The 19,399-nt window shown below is 45.6% G+C and overlaps 1 long non-coding RNA gene across 1 annotated transcript in view; it reads right to left on the bottom strand.

Moving 5' to 3' along the window:
• LOC141567838 (uncharacterized) overlaps positions 1-17,249 on the bottom strand; it is a 181,966-nt gene extending 164,717 nt beyond the window's left edge. Inside the window, exons 1-2 of the long non-coding RNA XR_012490706.2 lie at positions 17,113-17,249; positions 13,236-13,384 (exon numbers count right to left, since the gene is read on the bottom strand). This is a non-coding gene — a long non-coding RNA (uncharacterized LOC141567838). The remainder of the gene's footprint in view (positions 1-13,235; positions 13,385-17,112) is intronic.
• Positions 17,250-19,399: the final 2,150 nt, after the last annotated feature.

Genomic DNA, 19,399 nt, shown 5'->3' with positions numbered 1-19,399 from the left:
CGTTAGTCGCTATTGTATTTCTCCCTTTGGTATAACCCAACCAGGAAAGAAACGTTCACGGATGTGGGGCTGCACCATTGAAAGAGGACAGGTTTAGGCTTTAGTGCTGGGATTCTAACTGTGATTCACGATCTCTCTCTCCTTAGGCGAGTTACTGACTCTGTCTCATCATCCACATCCTCAGACACAAATGTCAATTCTGACACTTAACTAACAGGATGAGATGAGACGGTGGTTGCCAGCGAGCTCAGAGCGGTGTTTACTGTAGACGCCCCGAGCCCCAGTGACCTTGGGCTCCGCCCCCTCTCGTCCTGCTCCTGTTCTGAGCGCTGGGCTGAGGCTGGCGTGTACTTGGAGTTTCCTTGAATTGGCTGAAGGTGTGGGCACACGGGCAGAATGCCTGCCGCTGAGCAGAGCTCAGGAACCTGGCGGTGTCTCTCCACTGTCAGGCAGGGGCGACCTGGGAGGCTGGCCTGGTGAGCATCCGCTCCCAGGCTGCTGACCCAGGGCCCTGCTTGCCCCTCCTTCCCCTTTTCCTCAGCTCCTCAAACTACGTGGTTCGGTTAAGGGTACTCAGAGTATTTCTGATCCACTCGGAGTACTGTCTACCTCTTAGCAAAAATGTTTACCATGGGGTCCACCTGCCTGGGACACTGCCACTGCCACTTCAACGTTCTTTCCCTTAGATACTCTATTTGCCCTCAGAGTTTACAGTGGGTGCCATTTCCTCTTTGCAATCTTCTCCTAACCCCCAGGTGGAGGGCAGAAGCCCTTCACTGTCTGCATGCAGGCCCCTTCCCAGAGTGCTCACTACACCTCGGGAAAGTCTGTTTGTCTAGTTCTAATTCAGAAACAAACCATGGGAACTTATATATCTGTCCAATTCCTATCTGTATGTTCCATGCGGGCTTTTCACAAAGACTTACGGAATTGTTGGATGGACTCACACCAGTGTGTGAAGCTCACAGGTCAGAGACTGGGTGACAAGCCTTTGAAGGTCACCTCACTCAGAGCTCAGAGGGCAAGTCCGAACTCGATAATCCAAAGGGCTATTGGTCAAGAACTGAGTCAAGGAAAACCATCCAACTACAGAGCCAGGAAGTCAGAGAAGCTAAAGTGAGGAGAGCAAGAAAAAGCAATGGAAGTGGCCCGGAGAAAAGACAGACAGGATGGGGACTTCTGTCACCTGGATTACAAAGTCTTGGGTTAGCGGTGATGTGGGGGCAGGTATGGAAGGTCTTAGAGGGGCTGGAAAAAAGGGCAGAGGAGGAAAAAGAAAGAGGCCCTATTGGTATTTTCTGCAAGTTTCCACAGGAAGTACATAACACAGTGTATTTTATCAAGGACATTCATGGTTCTGTGACTAAATGAGTTTGGAATCTTCATTAACTGGGTGAAGCCAAGTTAACTACAGTATTACCAGACACCTCAGAATCTTCATATGCTAGCACGAATATCTACGCTCAGGCCACTTCCCACGCTACGTACCATACCATCAGTTTTTTAAAAAGGATAATTTCGTTGAGCTTGCATCCCAGGGGAATTGGTTTAGAAAACACAGCCTTATATTATTCTTAGTGGCTTTTATCATTTTTATGGATTGGATCATTTCATGTATTTATTTATAGCTTGCTTTGTTTTAGAAAAGCTCTAAAGCTGTGCCACATTAATAATCATTAGAGTTTTGCTTGGTTTGGGGCTTTTTACACAAACTGTTGTGTTTGAGCTGGAATTACATTCTTCTTTCATGAATTCTAGTGAATGAAATCAGAGGTTATTAGCCCCCTCTGGCAAAGAGAGGTCTCAGAAGTATAGGAAGCTACCTCAAGAAAGTGGGAAGGTAAACGAGGGTTTCCAGAATCTAGTCTGGGAGTTTTTGGCCTAGAATACAACACGCTCCCAGAGCCTCATACAGCAGGGCGAGGTGGGGAGCTGGGGAGGGGCGCAATGGACACGATATGGGAGATTGTTGAGTGGTTGTGACTTAGCAAAACATTTCACCTTCTGGAACTTCACTGTTTTCTCCTTTACAAATGATCCCAGGGGTCCCATCCATCACCTTTGCCCCCGAAGCTCCAGGCACGCACTCTCAGAAGGGTGCAGTTACTTTCTAGACATCACTTTCCTTCATTCCCAAGGTTACTACTACAGCTTTCTCAGGCATGGGTCAGCACCCACCCTTGTGTCTCCATCCCAAGTGCAGGGCCATAGGTCACACCTGAATGTGTCCTTAAGCCTTTTTATCAGGCACCACGCCTCAGCACTCTCATCAGCCCCAAGGTGCTTCCCAAAAGGCCCCACTGCAGATTCCTCCCGGATCACGCCTCTACTCACGCTCTTAGGTCCACATTTTGTAACAGTTACATAACCAGTTCTTCTTCCACGGTGTTCGGTCTCCATTTCACGTTGGAATGTAACATCTGTTGAATTCATGCCCCATGAAGCATGAAGAGTACCATTTTAACATCCTGTTCCACATGCATTATCTCATTTAAACTCCACACCTGCCCCGTGCATTATTGTGACCCTTGCTTCACAGGTGAGAAGCCTAACTTGCAGGAAAGTTACCCAGGCCACCTATGTAATAAGCTGGAATACAGGTGCTGTGAGCAAAAGAAATCTGTCTTGTTCACGTTTGTATCACTGAGTATACAGAACGGTTCCTGGCACATCGCACATGCTTAAGACTGTTTCCTGTATGAGTAAATGATATCAGGGAGTCACAAATTAATGGTCAGGGACTCTATACCAAGTTTCTCAGTCTTGGCACCATTGACACTTGGGGGCAGCTGACTTTTGTTGCGAGGGTGGCATCCTGCGTATTGTAGGATATTTGGCGGCAACCCTGGTCTCTAACCCCGAGATGTCTGTAGCAGTCCTCCACCTACCTGTGACAACCAACACAGCTTCCGGATAGTGACAAGTGTCAGCTGGGTGCAAAGGCACCCAGGCTGAGAACCGCTTCTCTACACGGGTGTTTCTCAGGGGTGCCTGTAGACCACGGTGGTTTAAGGTCAAGGAGAGAGGGGAGGATCGGCTGACTTAGCCTTAGAGACATGGCTCCCCATCTAAAGTAGACATCATTTGTCAGCTTACTCCATACACAGGGCTTGAGGAAATGACTGAGGGAAACTAGAGTCGGGAAAGCAGAGTTTTAGATTCACTGTAGTCCATCAAGGTGGACTTGGGCCTCGGGATTTCAGATGATACCAATAATTTATTGTATTTAGTTTTACATTCATCTCTGGATATGAAGAGATATCGTTTTCTACGTGTGACAATGGAGCTTCCTGTTTTCCCCAGAGAATGGTAGGCATCTCTCTGGGACTGGTGAATGGAATTGTGGACAGAAGCAATGGGCACTAATCCCAGCCGAGCACCTAGGACTTGTTATGCATGACCCTTCACTCGCTTTTACTCACTGAGTGGCTGAGTGGAGATGAAGGCCAGGCTGGTTTGGAAGTCACGTGTAAGTTGAAGACCCCCGAGATACACTTTGGAAGAAACTGGATCTTCAACCATGGCATGGAGGACAGTTGTACAGGAGTTTCCTGGAGAATATCCAGCTTTGCGATATTTCACAAGAAGAAATAAACTTTCACGCTGTAAAGCCACTGAGATTTGGGGATTTGTCTCTTACAGACGCTGGTGTCACCATAACTAACACACTCTTCACATGGATTTAAATAAGTACAAATGTGAGTAGGTATAAAGAAAAAATATTTAATTATATATCAAATGATCTGCAGATGTGGTAAACCTCTCAAAGGTGATACCAATAACGGATCATTAGCGCCAAGAGAGCCCAGGATGTGAACAAGAGCATGGGACCCAGCCGGGGTTCTCGTCTATTGAAACTGTCCTGACCGATTTCAGAGAATAAGGGGAAATATAATAAAACTCTTTGCTCTGTTGAGACCCTTGTGATATATTATTGCCAAAAAATAATTAACATGTATATTATACAAGTTAACTATTAGTTTTCTCTTGTTGCATAGGAAACTACAAGTTAGCAACATGCATTACTTATCTCCCAATTTCTGCACGTCGGAATTTTTGACAGCACTTAACTCTACCTTCTGCTCAGGGCCTCCCAAGGCTGCAATCCAGGTGCCAGCCAGGCTACGTCCTCACTTGGAGGCTCAACTAGAGGAGAATCTGCTTCCAAGCTCACCTTGGTGGCAGATTCATTTCCTTGTGTCTGTAGAATTCATGGCAGCTTTCTTCTCCAAAGCCAACGATGGAGAGAGTCTGCTGCTTCCAGACTCTAATATCGAGACCCTCGTATAAAGGATGCTTAGCATTAGGTCATGCCCACCCAGGATGACATCCCTTTCGATTAGAGTCAATTGATTAGAGGCTTTAACTACACCTGTAGAAAGCCTTCACTTTGCCAGACAGCATAAATCACAGTCCAGTGTGGGTTTGCAAGGGAACTCTGCATCTCTCAATATTTGGGAACGAAACTCTTTCCACTTTTGGCTCCACTGACATCCAAGTTCTTTTAAATGTCTCCATTCAGCGAACGGAAGGAAACAGAACTGAAAATTATCTATGGAAGAATTATTTGTTAATGGGTCAGGCCCATTTAATGTAGTTTACTTCTGCTGATGCTCCATTGGCTAACTGTAGGGAGACTGAAAAATGTAGGGTAGTCGTGTGTCTAAGAAGAAGAGAAAAACGTGGATGTTTTTTCGGTCTATCCTGGTCACTGTCAACCAGCCCATTTCACTCTTCTGTCACACAGGAAACCTCACTTTCCCGAAGAGAGCCAAGCCAGGTCTTTTATGCCCCGTGAATTCAGCCGAAAGTCCAGTATCTCCAGTGATGCCCAGTTTCCCCATCAGGACTGAGTATTTTTCCTGATGGTCCCTGCATTCTGATAGGTGTGAAGAAATACCTCACTGTGGTATTAATTTGCATATCTCTGATGGTTAGTGATGTTGAACATTCTTTTCATGTGCTATTTGTTATCTGTACATCCTGTTTGGCAAAATGTCTTTTAGTTGTTTTTTTGTTTGTTTGTTTGTTTTACTGTTGAGTTTAAAGAGTCCTTTATATATTCTAAATATCAATCCTTTGCCAGATATGAAGTTTGAAAATATTTTCTCCTAGTTACTAAGTGGTTTTTTTCTTCTTCTTCACATGGATTAAAAAAACAAACTAAAAACAAACAAACAAACAAACAAACAAAAAACTAACAAAACAAAGAAAAAACTTTTAAAACTTTTGATGAGGTTCAACTTGTCAATTTGTCCTTTTTTTGAATGGTTTTGGTGTAAGTCTAAGAACCATCAAACTAGCCTTAGATCCTAACGATGTTCTCCCTTTTTTTGTCTACAGTTTCACAGTTCTATATTTTATACTCCAGTCTAAGATTGATCTTGAGCGAATTTTTATATACTGTGTGAGGGTTAGGTGAAGGTATTTATTTATTTATTTATTATTTGCCGATGGAATGCCCAAATGCTCTAGTACCATGTGTTTAAAAGGCTACCTTCCCTCCACGAAATTACCTTTTCACCTTTGTGAAAAATCAATCGGGCATATTTGTGTGGGTCTATTTCTAGCGTCTTTAGTTTGCTCCATTGATCTATGTGCCTATTCTATTCGCTAATACCACACAGTCTTGATTAGCAAGCCATTTCTGCTCTACTATTAAGTCTTTCCAGTAAGGTTTTCTACTTCTGCTATTATACTTTTTTCATTTCTTCATTTCCATTTAGTTCTTTTTTTATATCAATAACTTCTATTCCTTTGCTGAGGTTTTCTATTTTCTCATTTGTTTCAACATAATTTCTAATTGAATTCTGAAACATTGTTATAACTACTGCTTTCAAATCTTTGTCATCCAGTTATACCATTCCAACATCTGATTTGTCCTGGTGTAGAATCTGTTGTCTTTTCTCATCAAAGTTGTGATTTTCTTGGTGTTTGGTATTATCGGCGATTTTCAATTGTGTCCTAGAAATTTTATCTGTTACAATCGAATGCTGTGGCTCCTAGTTACATCTTTTATTTTAGCAGACAGTCCCCAAGCTGAGGCTTAGAATGCAGGCTTTGGCCTAATTTGGGTATGGTGTTGATGGCGGTTTCATTTTCAGAACGTTTGCAGTCATGTTTTCATCTCTTCGGGTGGGTGCTGCTGGGGCTCACTGTCCTGGCCGGTGTCGCCAAGGGTGTCCCTAAGTCTAGCTGCCCCACTGGCGTGGCCCCTGCCTCTCCCCAGCTCTCCTCGGGTCTCTGAGTGGGGAGGGACAGTCGTAGGTCTGTGGGGACAGAGAGGTTTCCTGGATGTGGCCGCTAGCTTTCCTGGCCACTCTTGCCTTCTGCCTGACCCCCTCAGAATCTTTCAGTGCAAAGGGGAGGGAGCCTCAGGCCCAATGGGGAAGGAGTGTTCTTGGCCTGTCCTCTTATTATTCATGATGCCCACGACCAATCCCTCTTGCTGGTGCTGCCTGATACCCGGATGTATTCAGAGACCCCATTTGATGCAGGGATGGAATGGGCCTACCCACACTGTCTTCTGTTGGGAGGTCATGGATTGGTAGACCCACATCTGGGTGACCTTCTTCTATCAGGTGATGGGATACGAGCCGCCCTGACACTGTGCTGCCCCCCCAGTCCCGGAGTCCCCAACCAGCTCGCCTCCTTCCTGCCACCTCTCAGAGCGCTCCTTCCTCTGTCTCTTGCACCAGTTCCAGGGGTTTCTAGTGGTGCTTGGTGGGGAGGAACAAGGGAAAACCCGTCTCTGCCATCTTGTTCAGACCACAAGTTCAAGCAACATTCTTACCAAGACATTTCACAATCAGTCCTCTGTTTCTCTATTTTAGCATCGATTCCCCCACATGTGCATATCATGAACATGCCTGATTTGCTGAACTTCACTCACTTTTCTGCCTGTATTCAAATTGTTCTCTCCACCCCGAATGCCCGCTCCCCTCCACTTCTCTAGAAGTGCTTGTGGGATTTCACCAAGTGTTTTCAATGATTGGGGAAGTCAGGGCTGACATATAAAGGGCTGAGGATGCTAAGTTAAGGTCTTTGGACTTTGGCCTATAGGTGAAAACAATTCCCTTGCTGGCCTCAGTCCTCTGAGCATTCTCCTTAGTGGTTACTGAGGCTATATTCTTCTGAGTAACTCAATTTGTAAAGAAAGAAGCATGCCTCACCGTTTTGTCTTGGAAGTCAGCTGACATTCAGTTATTAGACTAATCCAAACGGTGATTTCCAATGAATGTCTCAAGGGGATGTTTCCAATTCACTTTGGTGACTTAAAAGAAGTTGTCAAAGTAAATTAAGGACCCAGCTCTTGCTCAGGCAGTGAATGTTTCTAGAATAATGCCTGTTCTTCCCTGAACAAAATACTCTTGTTTGCAGTCTGACTGGTCACATAGCCCTCAAGAAAGAGGTTCTTTTGTAGAGAAATAACTAGCCATAAAACAAGCAAAAAAATAAAAATAAAACAAAAAAACCAACTGCCATGCACTTATGTATCTATTATATTCAAGACGCTAGATGCTAGAAAGTGTACAGAATTCTCACAAAAAAGTTCCTGCGTTCAACAGTATAAAACGTTGACTCATTCACTCGTGTTCACTTATTCAACCACCTTTGCCTGTATTGATTCAATATTTAGCCATATGCCAGTTACTTTGCTAAGTGCTGTTGTTATAATGGACAGCACATTGCATCCCTTGGGGAGCCAACCACCAAATCAGAAGACGGGCTCTTAAACAGACTCATAAGCCACGTGAGCGGGGCAGGGCCTTACAGTCCCCCGGCCGCCACAGGCACATGGAACCCCAAGAAAATGTAGAGAGGAGATATCTACCTTAAAATGCAGGACAAGGAGGCAGCGTTGAAAAGTCCTAGGAGTTTTAGAGACTGAGTAGGAATGAAGAGTTTCAAGACAAAGAGAACAGAGAAGGCACGCTTAGGCACGCTTCTCCTGAAGACTCAGTGAGAAGGCAAGAAGAGCAGTGGGTGTGTTCTAGGCCCCGCGTGGTGAGCTGGCCGTGGGGAGGCAGGCAGGGGGCAGTTCATGACAATTCCTAAAGGCTCTCATTGCTGTTGCGCTGTTTACCACTTACTTTGTCTGACCATCACACAAAAATTTCGGGCGATTAATTCAGCTCATGAGACCTTCTGTTCCTCTCTCTCTCCCTTTCTTCCTTCCTTCCTTCCTCCCTCCCTCCCTCCCTCCCTCCCTCCCTCCCTCCCTCCCTCCCTCCCTTCCTTCACTTCTTCCCGCCCTCTCCCCTTCCTACCTTCCCTCCATCCTTTTTCATTTCCTTATTGCTGTTGTTTTTCACCAACAGACATTCGTTGAATATCTACTAAGTATCATGAACAATGTTAGACGACGAACAACAACGACAATTAAGAAAACAACCAATACCTGCCTTTCTGCATTTTTGGATTCTAGTCTAGAAAAAATATATTCTAGCCAACAGGTACATCTTTATCTACTTAAAGTCACTGTGGCCTAAAATACACGTTACGGAGGGGAAAAAAACAAAAAAAAAACAAAAACAGAGAGGCTGAAATGGTGAATATAAGAATGGATTTTTCATTATAAAATCTGGATAGGAAAACCTTTCCAGGAAAGTGACACTTAATTGAGACTCGAGAAGGAAAGGAGCCCCCCTGGACCACACCGTAGAGGGAACAGTGTGTTCAAAATGCCAGAGTGTAGAGTAAGATCTGGAATGGACTGGTGCACGCCCAGGAGGAAAGTGAGAACGGAAGATTGACCGTTAAGGTGGTCATATCATCCTGCAAAGTGTAAACTCAGGTCTATCGATGGATAGTCCTCACCACTGGTTTTCTTTCAGGATAATCATGTATTACTGAGTCTCTCCTGGGTACTCAGAACTCTCCAGTACAGTCACGAAACAACCATTCAAACCAGGCTAATATCAGCTAGTCATATATTGGAAGAAGAAGCCTCGCATACACACACACACACACACACACACACTCGCATATTCAACCGGATTAATACGCATAGGTCTTAGCCAAGGTCCTTGGTTAGGAGTGGGCTCCTGTAGACGAAACACTAGTAAGTAACATCTTAACAAAATCTTTTTGTCAGTATTTGTTAGACAAACCGTCGTTTTGCAAGCAGGCGGGTGGCAGGAAGGGCAGGAGGGACATTTCAAAGAGAAGTCCTTGCCTGGAAGAGGCACAGGCACGTGACCATCTCCAAGGAGTGCCTGGAACGCGAGGTTTCCTTAGAACCAAAAGCTGAGAAGCGTGACTCAGCAAAGGCTTTGAGTTTGGACGCTCTGCACAGTCACGCAGTGGGGGCAGATGGGAGGTTAGCATTCAGCTCACTAGACTCTAAGTCCAAGTTCTCTGCCACGATTCACGCTTTTCTTGAGTTCAGTTTTCTTACAGGAATGAAGATGGAAATACGTCCTCCCAACCTTAAACATCTTTGTTTCGTTGCTTGTATCTATTAGAAAGAAGGGCCAAGAGTGAACAGACCTCCACGTGCAGCTGGGGAACAGAGAGAAGAAGGTGCCCCACAGAGAGTGACAAGGTTCCTGGGGGGGGGGGGGGTGGAGGCTGTGGGGAAACTTTGGTGGCTCCTGCGTATGCGTAGGGTGTACACAAAACACTGGGGAGATGGGAAAAGGAACCATGTAAACTACAGAACGGTCTGCTACGTGTGAAGAGAAGAGTGTGTCTGTGTCTCTGTGGATTTGCACACACACCAGTGTGAGCTCCCTGATTGCACTGACCGATGCAGCAGTTTCCAGCCACTAAGCCCTTGAAAGGTGGGGGTTCTGAAATGACAAGCGCTCTAAGCATAAAATATACACCATGTTTTGAAGACTTAGGACATCTCACGTGTACTATTACATCCTTTATATTTTGAAATTATGTTATTCTGGGCTCATTATGTGAAATCAAATATATTATTGAATTAATTTTACCTGTTTATTAACTTTAGGTTTTTTTTTTTCAGTTTTTTTTTTTTAACTGTAGCTCCTTGAAAAATTGAAAGTACATGTATGGCTCACATGTTATTTCTCTCTCTCTCAGCACTGCACCTGACGGCCTGCTCTCAGAAAAAGTCCGATCTCTGAAAACCTGAGCCCTGAGATGGGCTCTGCTCAGTGTGAGTCCTGACAGCGTGGGGTCAGGGGCAAATGCTGGATCCTCAGAGTCCTGGATCCGAGCCCCTGCCCAGCTCGGTGATGGCTCCAGACCCTGGGCTCTGTGTTCTCATCTGCAGAATTCAGGTGGTTGTGAGGAGTCAACACAAAAGTTGTAAGTCATTAGGCCTGTACCTGCTCTGACTTGTGTTAGCTCCTGAAAGGAACTAGCTGTGGGGCCTCTGTCGTCACTTGGTACAGTGGCCCAGACGTTAGGGACACAGCTCTATCAGCCTACAAGTGCGGCAGATGGAGGTGTGGTTAGTTTTCCTCCGGGGGCGAGAGGGGGGTCAGGGAGAGCAGCCAGCTGTGCGAAATGGAGCAAATTATTTAATTTCTCTGTCCCCTAGTTTTCTCATCGAAATGTGAGGATAAGACCTCAGAGGGTTCTTGTGAAAATTAAATGACTCTGCAAGGATTTATCCCAGTGCCCGGCATGCAGCAGACACTGAATACATGTTACTGTGATGATGATGACGAGAAAGACGAGATCAAAAAGAACTTCAAAGACACACAATTCCATGAGCTCCTACTGCCTCTTGATTATAGAAGTGAGGCAGCCACAACTGGCACGCGTGCCCCTGGAGCCCAGCCACCATGACGGCTCCAGGGGGAGTGGATGGCCTCCTGCCAAGTGCAGAGCCGCTGTGCGGCTGCTGGGAAGTGACAGGGAGTTTGCAAAAGGGGTGAGCATCTGGGGGTAGCTCCCCTGTGTAAGCAGCTCTCTATTGCTCTGAGTGCTGTCATCTCGTGGTAGTGCTCACGAGAACAGCTACGACTGGAGAAACCGGACGGACTGAGAAATTAGCAGGCGTTTACAGACCAAGCCCACAGACACCCTTCCCCACCTGCTCCGCAGCCTGCACCCGCAGTTGAATACCTGCTCACTGGACACCTGCGCTGCCTGCTGTCCTTCAGAGGTGCTGCCTTTCCAAGGGAGGTCTGCCAGGGCCGAGCTCGTCTTTACCAGCCCATCTCCGAAGCTGCCATCCTGACTCTGACCCCCCCCTCCCGCCTCCTCCAGGCCAAGTCCCGACACGTCAATACCCACATAAGCACCTTCACGGCTTCCTATTGCTCAGGAATGATGAGAAAACTGGGGACACCCAGAAAGCCGAACTAGCACTTTGAGGAATCTGTGACTCAGACACAGGAATATCTTGTAAGTCCTTGTGTGAGCCACTGTCCCTCTACTCACCGCTGCTAGTTTTCCAAATGCAGTTACTACCTCTATTTCCAAATCCCTTGTAGCCACCATGGCTTTCTTGCTATGTTCCCAGCAAGCCTAGCGTATCCCTGCCCCAGGGCCTTTCCACTTGTTTTGCTACCTAAAATCCTCCTTCCCCAGATGTCCTCAGGCCTGGCTCCTTCCTTCTGGTTAAGTTTGCTCAGCGTTATGCCATCAGCGAGGGCTCACCCGACCTCCGTCTCATGGCACACAGAGTTCTCGCTTTCTCTGTAGCTCTTGCACATACAATACATATTTATCCCATTTTCTTCTCCTAGAACGTCACGTGGTGTAGGCAGGGAGTTTGATTTTTTTCAATCACTGTATCTCCAGAGACAAGATCAGTTTCAAAAAAAACTAAGCACCTGATAAATATTTGTAGAATAAATAAATCAGTGCATGAGTGTGTTAGGGCTGCCATAGCACACACCATGGACTGGGCCCTGAACAGCAGAGATTTATTCTCATAGTTCTAGAGGCTACAAGTCTGAGATAAAAGTGTCAGCAGGGTTGGTTTCATATGAGGACATTCTCTGTGGCTTGTAGATGGCCCTCTTCTTCCAATATCTTCACGTGGCCTCCCCTCTGTGTATGTCTGTGTCCCAATCTCCTCTTTTTATAAAGACACCACTGGTATTGCATCAGGGCCCACCCCAAAGAGACCATTTCACCTTAATTACCCCTTTAAAGGCCTACCTCCAAGCATAGTCACATTCTGTGGTCCTGGGGGTATTAGGACCTCAACACATGGTGGCGGCGGGGGTGGGGGGTGGGCAATTCAGGCACTAACACCAAGAAACACTGTTTCAGAACTGCAGTAGAAATAATTTATGACTAGTAGCATAAATGCCTGGAGTGTGAACCATAGGGAAGCCCTCACTGATTTCTCACAGTGAGCTCAAACTCTCAGGATAGAAACCTGCCATCCTTTTCAGAGAAATCGAACTTTCCAAACCCTTCAGATCTTCTCAGCCCTAACAGAGTCTTGCCCAGATGTCCACATGGAATCTGAGCTCTGTTTTCAGCACCATTTGTACATGAACGATGGCACCACGGATGCTCCTTCACCATTACCAAGGCCTGGTTATTCCAACCTCAAAATGCTCTGCCCCTTAAAACGGAAGTCACTTAAGATGGCAGATGAGTCTGTGCATTGTCCGGTCATCCCTACTTCCCCAGTTTCCTCTCCTGCCATTCCTTATTGCTCCCTACTTTCAAGATGTCATTGTTTTCCACCTGTATTTTTAGCAAGATATCCTGAGCTCCCCGTTTGCAGTCACTCAGTCCATCTTTCCTATGCAACCAGAGCAGTCTTCCAAAAATAAAAATAGCATGTCCCTTCTTTAGACATTCTTTAATTCTGTTTTACCTTTAGAATAAAATCCCTAAGAGGCTCTTTATTCCCTCTGCCTGTCTAAGTCTGTAGCCTCATCTCCTGCCAACCCCTCTTCAAAACACGGTTTCCAGCAATTTTGAACCATTTACCTTTCCCCAAATATGCTACATTTCACTCCTCATGTTCCACATTTCACTTAAAATACTGACAATATCCCAGGACGTTCTAAAACCAAGGCCTGGAAGCCATACTAGAGTCCTATGTTCCTTCATTAAACCTCTCCACACACAAAAGCTTCATGCGACAGACCTCTAGATTTCATCAAAGGCTTGTCTTCAGAATTCTCTTTTCTCCCCATGTTTTCTGCCTTCCCCTTAGTACACAACTTCATTATTTATGTTTATGAATTGTTGGAATACGAGAAAATCAGACTCTGTGTTTCCGCTGTTGGTATTGCCACCACAGAAAGCACTTCCTACATCTTCCTTGAGTTAGTCCCCATTACCTTTGGATCAGCACACAGCTTCTGTGGTGTGGGGTCTCAGGGTGGATCTAGGTAGCGTTCACACATGTCTGGGCCCTTGGGTGGAGTGGTGCTGGTCTGCTCAACCTCTTCATATGACCTTTGAGGAACCTCATGAGAAGTAATTCCTGCTGAAGAAAGAAACACAATGAACTTGATCTAGTAAGAAGGCATTCGCCACTAAAAGGAGGGCTGATTCTGAGGCCAGGGTGGTGGGCTGTTCTTAAAGAGACCAGACCTCCACCTTCTCTGCCTTCCATCTCTCACCTCACCCCATGCACACTCCAAAGCACACACACACACACTCAGCCTCCATCCCTGGCACCCTGTTCTCCTGTGTGAAGTTATTCTACTCTGTCTCCAGTGCTGTATGTAGGGTATGCCCTTCTCTCCCAGCTCTCACACCCTACTTTGCCACTGAGCCTTCACAGACTCTGCTTAGCTATGAGAATTAATGTGCCCCATTCTTCAGGGCAAGATGGGTGGAGGGTCATGGAAAGAAGAAGACATACATTGATTAGCTGTCATATATCAGATTCATTGCTGGTTTTATTGTATTCGATTCTCAAAATCATGCTATACAACTGTAATTCTTTCCCCCATTTTAAAGGTGATTAAGCTGAGAGTTAGATATTCAATTGGCAATCTAGCTACTACAGCCAGAAGATGGAAGGACAGGAATAAAATACAGTCTTTTCGTGACCAAAGCTGATGATGCTCTTCCCACATCTTACATCCAGCTCCAAGCTGGATATGAGTTTTCTCTGTGTTCATGGAAAGCAGTGTAGTGGAGACTGAAGACAGCTAATGCAGCATCTATTCCACACTTCCTCCTCAGAGTTCTGTTTTTCTCTGGCACCCAGGTCTATCCTTTCTGCTGAGTGGTGACTCCAAGCCCTGCTTCCGAGTCTGGATTCTAATTGCTCTAATCAGTGCATGATGGTTCCCTGTGATTTTTGTGATTCAGGAAAATGACTTGTTTAGTCTGAGAAAACCAAAGACTAGGCCAACAGTTCATGCCTGAGGGAATATTTTCTGTTCTGTCTCCCTACACATAAACAAGGAAGCATGTATATAAGTCATGTCACCTCTGGAAGTCCTCTTGTGACTAGAAGAGATACCAGGATCAGATTCCGAAGGAAGCTGTAGCTTAGGATAAAAGAGGGAGGGAGAGAGGGAGAGACAGGAGGAGAGGAGAGAGGAGAGGAGAGGAAAGAAGAAGCTGAGATTGAAGTTATCTGTCTTTATTACATTATGCATCCACTCATGTGCTGCTCCTAGAGGCTGCCGAACCCAACCTCTGGATTTCCAGTCACATGAGATAATACATTTATTTATTGTTCACACTCACTTGAGTTTGTTCAGCTCTCTGATAGTTGCCTCTAAAGCCATTACGACTGATGCAGATTATTATGGTCTTGCTTTACTTTCTCTCTCACACGGCCCCCAGCACTAACTAGAGAACCCACCTCATTGCCAGGTTCCTTTCAACTCATCCTCATGTCCTTTCCTAAATTTCACTTCCTCACAGAGCCATCGCTGACATTCAGACCAGATGAGATCACCTCATTGTACATTCTCTTCACAATCTTTATTTTTCTTTCTCACACTTGTCAAATCGTCACTGATTATTGGAGGGATTATTTACTGTGTGTGTCATTCACTAGATTGTGAGCTTTCTCGGGGTAGGGCAATACTGGTTAAGCTCTACCTTCTTTCTGCATCAACAACCATAGTTCTGGGCACATAAAAGCATTGTACAATGAGTGATGAATGAATAAATAAATGAAGAGCCAGCCTTTAATAAATGTGTGTTGAATTGGAATTGAGATTCAATATATCTATATGTAATGTGGACTCAAGAGTGACATTGCCAATTAATATACACTGAGCACCTTGAATGGCTCCTCTGAACCTAATATATTGGTTTGACTCTCATGTCTTTGAAGGTAGTGGCTGGAATTCATTTGAAGTGTTGTATTTGCCAATTTCACTTTATTTCCTCAGCCCAGATTTCAGAGGCAAGTAGCATGACTTTCATTTATCCAACTTACCCAGAGCCTATTCAGTAGAATAATCAACTCCCAGCATGTTCCACACGTGCTGCTTGTCAAAGCCTCTTCTAGTCAAGGAATGTAAGTCATCGGTGCAATGAACTTGGCAACACGTGAACCGAGAGGTTCAGGTTTTAATTTTGCTCTTCCTTAAGAATTCAGTCTCTATCTGGGCCAGCCAGAGTGACTTTTCTGCTTTCATCTCAACAAGATGAGAGAGAGGGACATGTGATCAGCTTCTAAGAGAAGCCTCCCTCTGTGGCTCCCTCATATTCTTCCCGTACCACGTTCTACTTCTCACCACAGGACGCTATGACACATAAGGATGGAACTTTTGAATTATTTGCTTGGTATCCCAGACAGGGGCTACCATTCAACTCAATTCCATATAACAACATTCCTGGAGGCTCGTTATAGATCAGACACTAGAGTAGGCATAACAAAACACAAACAAGACGTGTACCCTGCTCAATGGCTGTCAAAAGGGATTCTTAAAGGAAATGATGCCTGAGGGAGTGAGAGTTTTGTAGAAGGCAATTCCGAGGACTCAAGAAATATCTGTGGTGTGAGCCAACAAGTAAATTAGATGGATGAAAAGACAGAAGATTGATGAATATTAAAGCACTTTGACTAAAAATGAGTCATCTCTCAAGTTTCAATATCTGTCATATTTAAAAGAAACATCAGTCTGATATCTGAGCGATATGGTAAATAATTAAAAATTTACTAGTTCTCTTAGTAAAATGAAAGTAAAAGAGTTGGCATAATCTTAAATATAGTCTACCTATGTCGTCAAAATCCTACATATAGTATGGCTATTACTACTACTCAATCCTTCCACTTTCAAACTAACCAAATTTCTCCTGTCTTTTCTCTGTTGCTTCCAAAGTCTCCTTAAACTCTGTTGTGGTTTCATGTAGTCCTTTCCCTTTCCCCTATATTTTGGATTAATTTTGTTCTTCCCAACGATCTTTTTCATTAAATAAATGTAACCTCTTCTACTACCTCCTGAAATCTTGATTCTTTACCTATTTTTCTTACAGTATAATAAAAGACCTCTGTATCTAATAGGCAAATGCAGAATATTCTTCACAAAAATTCAAAAGAGCAATAGAGTTGGTTACCTTTTCTCCTAGTCACATTAGAGAGGAAACTAGGCTTGGAGTCTGAAATTTAGCTTCTCCTCAGTAGCTAATTGTTATGTCTTTTAGGACCAGCTATTTTTTAATTAATTAATTAGTGACCTGTAGATCACACTTTCCTCATCTAAAAAAACAGAAAAGACACAGCCATAGCCTTTATGTAAATGAATGAGCTTGGCTGTGTTGCAATAACATTTTATTTATAAAGATAGGCAGTGGATGGAAGATTTCCAGTCAAGATGGCATGGTAGGTAAATGCTGTGCTCAGCTCCTCTCAGGACCACATGGATTATACCTAAACCACAGAACCACCATTATTGAGAATCACCTGAAGTCTAGCTGAACTGAAGCCCTACAACTACTGACGTACAGAAGAAGCCCCCTTGAGACTGGTGGTCGGGGCAGAGACACGGGATAAGCAGGTCTCACACTCCTGTGTGACCATTAAATATGGGAGGGTAATATCTCGGCGGCAGAGTGCCCCAGAGGAGGAAGGGGCCCCAGCCCCTCCCCAGCCAGGGTTCCAGTGACAGGGAGAGAGGTCCCCATAACATCTAGCTGCGTAAACCAATGGAGATTGTGGCTGAGTGAGCCAGAAGGCAGCTGCACTGCCGGGCACTCCTCCTAAAAGGACCTTGCGGGCTTTCTCGCTGACAGACTCACCTGCTCTGAGCTCCAGCGCTGGGGCAGCAGCTCGAAAACCGCCAGGACATGGGGGGCGGGGGACTGAACTGTCTAGCTTCAGAGCGAGGCCTGGAGAGGCAACTTCTCTGGCAGAGGAGCTGGTGTGATGCCATTGTTTTTTTGTTGAGCCCGCCCCCTCCCTGCGTGCTGACGCAGGCAGACGCCAATCTGAGTCTCCATCAAACTGGCTGTCACCTTTCCTCCTCCCGCCCCAGTAATTCTCTGAGGCCACCCCCCCCCCCCAATCTCACCATGGGAGCAAAGTCTAAGAATTCAGTTATGTTTTAAAACTGCTGCACCTGTAAAACGAGACAATAATTCTTACCTCACCGGGTTGTGTGAGTGGTAAAAAGACTACACTTGCAAAATCCTCAGCGTATAACGAGTCGTCTAAAATGTGAGCTGCTTTTATTTACATGCGGACTCTAACTCACGGGGCGATCTCTGTACCTGCAAAATTGCAGAATTCCTCACCCCTCTCCAGAGCGGTGGAAACACTGAGTTGGGTGGAAGCCAGGGCACTTGAGGACACTGAGTTAATTTAGACACAGCTCCCACGACGGGGACTGTGAGATAAAAACATTTCCATTTTAGAGGGTGAAAGCACTGCTTCCATAAGCGATCAAGGCAGAAGGGCCAGCCTGGATTTATTCATATCTGTATTGGAAGTGACGGCACGTGTGTGCTGCCCTTATGTAGCTACTGTACTGGGCACACGCACCAAATACACTTAGGAGGCAAAATAATAAATCATTAGCAACTGTGAGCTTCTCTCACATGGAACCCTGAGGGGGGAGGTTCTCCCAAGCAATTCAAACTCAATTACTCTGCTCACAGGGTGTTTGAAATGGAAACAAATGAAGACGGGGATCGCAGAGGCAGGTGGCATTCATCACTGCAGCCGAATGCGTTTTGTCCTGGGCCACTGGCTAGATATTGTTAAGTGAAAACAGGAGTAAAAATAATAAGAGTGACCCTTCACGTTGGTAGAGCGCGTCTGAGTTAGCAAAGTGATCCGCTGGCCGTCAACCCCTTGAGTTTTCCTGGGAGGCCCCAATGGTCAACTCAGTTCTACCAATGAGGTGACCCAAGTTCAGACACACTGGTGACCTTGCCTGGTATGACAGGTTACCAACTGTCAGGCCTAGAACCCCGTCTGGGGCCCAGGCCTGGGCTTATTTCCAGTGTCCTGGTGTGAGTAGGGTATACTTATAGAGTAGGCAAAGCATTTCTTCTGCTGCAGACTCTGCCCTCTCTTCCACCTGTTTCTCTTTTCTGCCAGGTCTCTCGAGGCCTGGGTCTGGTTGGGGGCTACGTCCCCTGCAGTACACTGGCTCACGGGGTTCTGGAGCTTGTGGTTCCTAGCTTAGTGATTGTATTAGTTGGTTAGGGCTGCCATAACAAAATGCCACAGACTGGTGGCTTAGATAGCAGGAATTTATCTTCTCAGCATCTGGAGGTTAGATGTCTGAGATCAATGCGTCAGCAGGGCTGGCTTCTTCTGCAGTCTCTGTCCTGGGCTTGTAGATATCCATCTTCCTGTGTCTTCACAGAGTCTTCCCTCTGTGTAAGTCTGTGTCCTAATTAGCTCTTATGAGGACACTGGTCATAGTAGATAAGGGCCCACCCTAATGACCTCATTTTAATGGAATCACCCCCTGAAAGACTCTATCTCCAAATACTGTCACATTGTGAGGTACTGTTTGTTAGGACTTTGATCCACAGATGCTGGGAGATGAAATTCCACCTAGACCAAAACCCATCAGTGTGGGCTCACCTGCCTGCCTCCCCCACCCGTCTGAGCTCATTCACTCATGTATTAGGTCTTGGCAGTAAAGCGGGTCAGAGTCCATGCTACTTAGGCCCTCAGAAGACAGCGGGGTGCAATGAAACCAGCCCTCCTCTCCCAAACTCACTATCTGAAACACTGGCACCTCCTTTATTTCAGTTCGTAACCCAGCCCTTAGCATCTGCGGCTATAAAATGAGACACTAGTAAAGGTCTGTTCAATATACAATGAGACAACGGCTCAATGTCTGCTCTTCTTTTCAGAGTAGAGCGTTCTAATCGTGAGGCCAGTCTCTAAGAGCCCAGAGCCCAGGGCTGCAGAGAGAGCAGTCACTCCTTCCGAGCGGCTAGCTCCGGCATGTCAGTAACTTCTTCAGATCTGCTTGTGACCAGCGGTCACCTGAGGAAATAGTGCAGTTTGGCCCTGACTGCACATTTAGGATCAGGTGCTAGAAGAATAGTTGGTCAGTATTTGAGT

The sequence above is a fragment of the Rhinolophus sinicus genome, chromosome 6 (assembly GCF_057876585.1).
Source record: "Rhinolophus sinicus isolate RSI-liver-muscle chromosome 6, RSI-T2T, whole genome shotgun sequence".
NCBI lineage: Eukaryota > Metazoa > Chordata > Mammalia > Chiroptera > Rhinolophidae > Rhinolophus > Rhinolophus sinicus.
Note: the sequence above shows the minus strand (reverse complement) of the source record. Positions and strands in the feature narration are given on the sequence as shown.